This window comes from Staurois parvus, unplaced genomic scaffold (assembly GCF_062004578.1).
Source record: "Staurois parvus isolate SC_StPar_1 unplaced genomic scaffold, SC_StPar_1.0 ptg000740l, whole genome shotgun sequence".
NCBI lineage: Eukaryota > Metazoa > Chordata > Amphibia > Anura > Ranidae > Staurois > Staurois parvus.
In genome coordinates, this window is record NW_028318536.1 from 1 (window position 1) to 7,347 (window position 7,347).

General features: G+C 41.9%; 1 long non-coding RNA gene across 1 annotated transcript; it reads left to right on the top strand.

Moving 5' to 3' along the window:
* The first annotated feature begins 4,519 nt into the window (after positions 1-4,519).
* LOC149445204 (uncharacterized) lies at positions 4,520-6,644 on the top strand. The gene is made up of 2 exons (XR_016306434.1): positions 4,520-4,638; positions 6,359-6,644. It is a non-coding gene; the product is annotated as an uncharacterized LOC149445204 (long non-coding RNA).
* The last annotated feature ends 703 nt before the right edge of the window (positions 6,645-7,347 follow it).

The window sequence follows — 7,347 nt, forward strand, 5'->3', positions numbered from 1 at the left end:
AGTACAAATCCCCCCAAATGTCAGGACAGTACAAATCCCCCCAAATGTCAGGACAGAACAAATACCCCCCAAATGTCAGAAAAGAACAAATACCCCCCAAATGTTAGGACAGTACAAATCCCCCCCAAATGTCGGGTTGGTAAAAATCCCCCCAATGTTAGGACGGTACAAATCTCCCCCAAATGTCAAGATGGTACAAATCTCCCCCTAATGTCAGGATGGTACAAATCTCCCCCAAGTGTCAGGACAGTACACATCCCCCCCAAATGCCAGGACAGTATAAATCCCCCCCAAATGCCAGGATGGTATAAATCCCCCCCAAAATGTCAGGACAGTAAAAATCCCCCCCAAATGTCAGGATGGTACTAATCCCCCCAAATGTCAGGACAGAACAAATACCTCTTGAGACTTGAGGAAACCCATAGAAGACCTGGGGCACTCATTAGAAGACCTGGGGCACTGATTAGAAGACTTGGGGCACTCAATAGAACACCTGGGGAACACAGTAGAAGACTTGGGGCACTCAGTAGATTTGGAGCACTCAGTAGAAATATTCAGGTACTCAGTGGAAGATTTGGGACACTCAGTAGAAGACTTGGAGCGCTCAGAAGATTTGAGGAAACTCATAGAAGACTTGGGGCACTCAATAGTACACCCAAATAATTCAATAGAAGACCTGGGGCACTCAGTAGATTTGGATCACTCAATAGAAATTTTGAGGCACTCTGTAGAAGACCCATAGCACTCATTAGAAGATTTGGGGCACTCAGTAGAAAACCCAGATCACTCAATAGAAGACTTGGGGCTCTCAATAGAACACCTGGGGAACACAGTAGAAGACACAGTAGAAGAAAATTCAAGGCACTCAGTCGAAGACTCAGGGCACTCAGTAGAAGATTTGGAACACTCAGTAAAAGACTTGGAGCACTCAGTAGACATGAGGAAAATCATAGAAGATTTGGGGCACTCAGAAGAAGACTCGGATAACTCAATAGAAGACCTGAGGCACTCAGTAGATTTGAATCACTCAATAGAAATTTTGAGGCACTCTGTTGAAGACCCATAGCACTCATTGGAAGATTTGGGGCACTCAATGGAATACTTGAGATACTTAATAGAAGACCCAGAGCCCTTAATAGAAGACTTGGGGCGCTCAATAGAAGACCTGGGAAACACAGTAGAAGATTTTGGACACTCAGTAGAAGACTTGGAGCACTCAGAAGAAGATTTGTATAATTCAATAGAAGACCTGGGGCACGCAGTAGATTCGGATCACTCAATAGAAATTTCAAGGCACTCTGTAAAAGACCCAGGGCACACATTAGAAGACCGGAAGCACTCAATAGAAGACTGTAGGCACTCAATAGAACACCTGGGGAACACAGAAGACTTGGGGCACTCAGTAGATTTGGAGCACTCAATAGAAAATTCGAGGGACTCTGTAGAAGACCTAGAGCAATCATTAGAAGACCTAGGGCACTCAGTAGATTTGAATTACTCAATAGAAATTGTGAGGCATTCTGTAGAAGACCCAGAGTAATCATTAGAAGACCTGGGGCACTCAGTAGATTTGGAGCACTCAGTAGAAAATTTGAGGCATTCAGTAGAAGACTCAGGGCACTAGATTTGGAGCACTCAGAAGAAGATTTGAGGAAACTCATAGAAGACTTGGGGCACTCAATAGAAGACCCGAATCATTCAATAGAAGACCTGGGGCACTCAGTAGATTTGGATAAGTCAATAGAAATTTCGAGGCACTCTGTAGAAGACCCAGGGCACTCATTAGAAGATTTGGGGCACTCATTAGAAGACTTGGAGCACTCAGTAGAGGAGTTTAGGAAACTCTTAGAAGACTTGGGGCACTCAATAGAAGGCCCGGAGCACTCAATAGAAGGCCTGGAGCAGGGGCGGACTGACCATTTGGAAACTCGGGCACTGCCCGAGGGCCCGGGGTCAGTAGGGGGCCCCATGAGATGCCCCTGGTACCTTTTTCATAGGCTTTTTTGAGTTTGGGCAAGGACACAGGGGCCCCATGATCCCCTATTGCCCAGGGGCCCCATGAGTTGTCAGTCCGCCCCTGGCCCGGAGCACTGAATAAAAGGCCCGGAGCACTCAATAGAAGGCTTGGGGCACTCAATAGAACATCTAGGAAACACAATAGAAGACTAGGGGGAACACACTAGTAGACTTGGAGCTTCTCAGAAGAAGACTTGAGGGAATTCACAGAAGACTTGGGGCACTCAGTAGAAGACTCGAATAATTCAATAGAAGACCTGGAGCATGCAGTAGATTTGGATCACTCAATAGAAATTTCAAGGCACTCTGTAGAAGACCCAGGGCACACATTAGAAGATTTGGGGCACTCAGTAGAAGACTTGGAACACTCAGTAGAGGAGTTGAGGAAACTCTTAGAAGACTTGGGGCACTCAATAGAAGGCCCAGTGCACTCAATAGAAGACTTGGGGCACTCAATAGAACACCTGGGAAACACAATAGAAGACCTGGGGCACACAGTAGAAGACTTGGGGCACTCTAGATTTGGAGCACTCAGTAGAAAATTTGAGGCACTCAGTAGAAGATTCAGTGCACTGAGTAGAAGATTTGGGACACTAAGTAGAAGACTTGGAGCACTTAGTAGATGACTTGAGGAAACTCATAGAAGACTTGGGGCACTCAGTAGAAGACCCGAGGCACTCAATAGAAGACCTGGGGCACTCAGTAGATTTGGGACACTCAGTAGAAGACTTGGAGTACTTGAGGGAACTCATAGAAGACCTGGGGGCACTCAAGATTCTATTGCAGTAAAATATTTGGGACATTCAGTAGAAGACCCAGGACACTAGAAGACTTGGGGCACTCAGTAGACGACCCGAGGCACTCAATAGAAGACCTGGGGCACTCAGTAGATTTGGGACACTCAGTAGAAGACTTGGAGTACTTGAGGGAACTCATAGAAGACCTGGGGGCACTCAAGATTCTATTGCAGTAAAATATTTGGGACATTCAGTAGAAGACCCAGGACACTAGAAGACTTGGGGCACTCAGTAGACGACCCGAGGCACTCAATAGAAGACCTGGGGCACTCAGTAGATTTGGGACACTCAGTAGAAGACTTGGAGTACTTGAGGGAACTCATAGAAGACCTGGGGGCACTCAAGATTCTATTGCAGTAAAATATTTGGGACATTCAGTAGAAGACCCAGGACACTCAGTAGAAGACCCTGGGCACTCAGTAGAAGACCTGGGACAAGTACCTTTGGTGCCACGGTCTAACAAATTTTAACACAAGTTCAATAGTGTTACAAATCCTCTGGAAGATAAAATGGTAAAATAGTGTGTGTGTGTATATATATACTGTATATATATATATATATATATATATATATATATATATATACACCTGTTTGCCTTGAGTTCAGCTTTTTATCAGGCAAAGAGCAAAGTTAAAGGAGCTCACATCTCCAGCAGTCAGAATTCATTCATTTTCTCAAAGGGCCTTGATGCAGCTACAAAGTCAGCACATATAGTACATCCACCCCCGTCAATATCACAGGATCATTCCAAGGTCTGCTGCTAACATTCCCACACCACAGACAAGCCAACCATTGAGCAGTTATGAGCATCTCTTGACTTTCATGTGACGTCTGCGGATGACTACAGTCTCTGCCTTTCATTTATCTTCCTCTCATGTAGTATGTGCAGCAAATGCCTTTTGCTGGTTCTTCTCCAGATGGAATTAATAAAAAAAAGAGTAGAAAGCTAAATTGGCTTTGTTTAACGTTCATCTCCAGTCTCCCTTTTTATTAATACAGGGACGCGAGCTAACCTCTTTTAACCGTCAACAAAACAGCGATCCTATTTATGCAAACGATACCCATAATTACTGGCTGCACGCCGCGGCAGAAGACAAAGGGTAAACCGCAGCTACTTGGCGGACGTTCCAGTCTGATGTTCACCAGGCAGCCGTCATCCTTATCTGCTACCCGAGTCTCACAGATCACGGGGAGATGACTCGCCTTATGAATCTCTATCCTCGGAAAATAAAAAAATAAAGCGCGCTGCTGACAGCATCAGCTACAAATCGCTGGCTGAAATAAACACCCAGGTGACCCCCTATCTGTCTTCTACAACGTTTTGTCACTGCTGATAATAGCTCAAACATGCGTGTGCGAACATGAGATAGGTGACTGCCTGTCATAGTCAGATCTCAGATAGCTGTGACATCAATATGCTACTTAAGCTCTAGAAATCCAGGGATGTGAGTAACGAGAAAATCCAGAAAAATAATGTAGTCAACAAAGACACAATAGTTAAAGTACAGAACAAGCTGTCAGAAGGGAAGAGAATCTGACTGTGCCGGTTACAAAGCCCTTCCTGTCTCCCTTCTCTTCTTGTCATTGACTTGAAGGGCGCCATGTCATTCTTTGTATAATGTAACATGCTGTATATAACATCCGTTCTTCAAGTTGGTGTCATGTATAAGGAGCCAGACATGACGAGGGTGACCTGGCAGTGGAGGAGGGGTCTGCAGGGACAATAGAAGGTATGGAAACTGGTCACTGGAACTTGGGTGCACCGGAATCAGGGCTTTTTATTCAGCGGGAATGTGGGGGAGAACCCCCTCCAACACTGAATTAGGTAAGGGCAATGGGTGCTGGGGGGGTGCTGGAGGGTCTATTGGTACTGGCCACTGGGGGAATTATTGTTGCTGGGAAGATCTACAGTAGATAGATAGATAGATAATAGATAGATAGATAGATAGATAGATAGATAGATAGATAGATAGATAATAGATAGATAGATAGATAGATAGATAGATAGATAGATAGATAGATAGATAGATAGATAGATAATAGATAGATAATAGATAGATAATAGATAGATAGATAATAGATAGATAGATAATAGATAGATAATAGATAGATAGATAATAGATAGATAGATAGATAGATAATAGATAGATAGATAGATAGATAGATAGATAATAGATAGATAGATAATCGATAGATAGATAGATAGATAGATAGATAGATAGATAGATAGATAATAGATAGATAGATAGATAGATAGATAGATAGATAATAGATAGATAGATAATAGATAGATAGATAGATAGATAGATAGATAGATAGATAGATAGATAGATAGATAATAGATAGATAGATAGATAGATAGATAGATAGATAGATAGATAGATAATAGATAGAATATAGATAGATAGATAATAGATAGATAGATAGATAGATAGATAGATAGATAGATAGATAGATAGATAGATAGATAGATAATAGATAGAATATAGATAGATAGATAGATAATAGATAGATAGATAGATAGATAGATAGATAGATAGATAGATAATAGATAGATAGATAGATAGATAGATAGATAATAGATAGATAGATAGATAGATAGATAGATAGATAGATAGATAGATAATAGATAGATAGATAGATAATAGATAGATAATAGATAGATAGATAGATAGATAGATAGATAGATAGATAGATAGATAGATAGATAGATAGATGATAGATAGATAGATAATAGATAGATAATAGATAGATAGATAGATAGATAGATAGATAGATAGATAGATAATAGATAGATAGATAGATAGATAGATAGATAGATAGATAATAGATAGATAATAGATAGATAGATAGATAGATAGATAGATAGATAGATAGATAATAGATAGATAATAGATAGATAGATAGATAGATAGATAGATAGATAGATAGATAGATAGATAGATAATAGATAGATAATAGATAGATAGATAGATAGATAGATAGATAGATAGATAGATAATAGATAGATAGATAGATAGATAGATAGATAGATAGATAGATAGATTATAGATAATAGATAATAGATAGATAGATAATAGATAGATAGATAATAGATAGATAATAGATAGATAATAGATAGATAGATAATAGATAGATAATAGATAGATAGATAGATAGATAATGGATAGATAGATAGATAGATAGATAGATTATAGATAGATAGATAATAGATAGATACTGACCCCGGGCCCTCGGGCAGTGCCCGAGGTTCTAAATGGTCAGTCCGCCCCTGACTTCAATCCACTGAATTTCCTACAGGTGGCCTCCAATCTACTGAATGTCCCACAGGTGGACTCCAATCAGGGGCGGACTGACAACGCATGGGGCCCCCAGGCAATAGGGGATCATGGGGCCGCTGTGTCCTTGCCCAAACTCAAAAAAGCCTATAAAAAAGGTACCAGGGGCATCTCATGGGCCCCCTACTGACCCCGGGCCCTCGGGCAGTGCCCGAGGTTCTAAATGGTCAGTCCGCCCCTGACTTCAATCCACTGAATTTCCCACAGGTGGACTCCAATCAACTGAATGTCCCACAGGTGGACTCCAATCAACTGAATGTCCCACAGGTGGACTCCAATCAACTGAATGTCCCACAGGTGGACTCCAATCAACTGAATGTCCCACAGGTGGACTCCAATCAAGTTGTGGAGACATCTCAAGGATGATCAGTGGGAACAGGATGCACTAGAGCTCAATTTTGAGTGTCATGGCAAAAGCTGGGAATACTTATGTATGTGTGGTTTTTTTATTTCATTTTTTATTTTTAATAAATTGCAAAGATTTCAAAACGAACTTCTCTCACGTTGTCATTATGGGGAATTGTTTGTAGGATGTGGAGTAAAAAATGAATTGAATCCATTTTGGAATAAGGCTGTAACATAACAAAATGTGGCAAAATGTAAGAGCTGGGAATACTTTCTGGATGCTCTGTATTGTTATAGAGGGTTCTATTGTAGTTTGTGAGGTCTTGTCTTGCTTTGGGGGGGGCAACTGTTACTGGAAGGGATCTAAGTTGAGGGAGGGGTCTGTTGTTCCTGGATGCTGCAGGGTCTACTGATGCTGGCTGCTGGGAGATCTATTGTTGCTGTTGGGAGTCTGTTGTTTCTGGGGGGCGTTTTGTTGTGGGGGATCCACTGTTGCTGGGGTGGGTCTATTGTTGCTGGGGGAATTTACTTAGTGAATTATTTAGCACCACCTGTTCTGTATTTTCTAAAAGGGGCAGTATTGGGAGATTGGAAGGGGGAGTAGACTAGAGATGATGCTTGGAGGTGAGTAGGGGGGGGCAGACACAAGGGGTGATTTTGAAGGGGATTTACAAAGACATTGTAGACGATTGTACTCTTCCAACCTTGTGGTAACAGTTCGATAAAGGTCCTTTTCTGTTACAGCATGACTGTGCCCCGGTGTGCAAACACAGCTCCACAAAGACATGGTTGGACCAGTTTGGTGTGGAGGAACCTCAGTTCTGCACAGAGCCCTGACCTCAACCCTACTG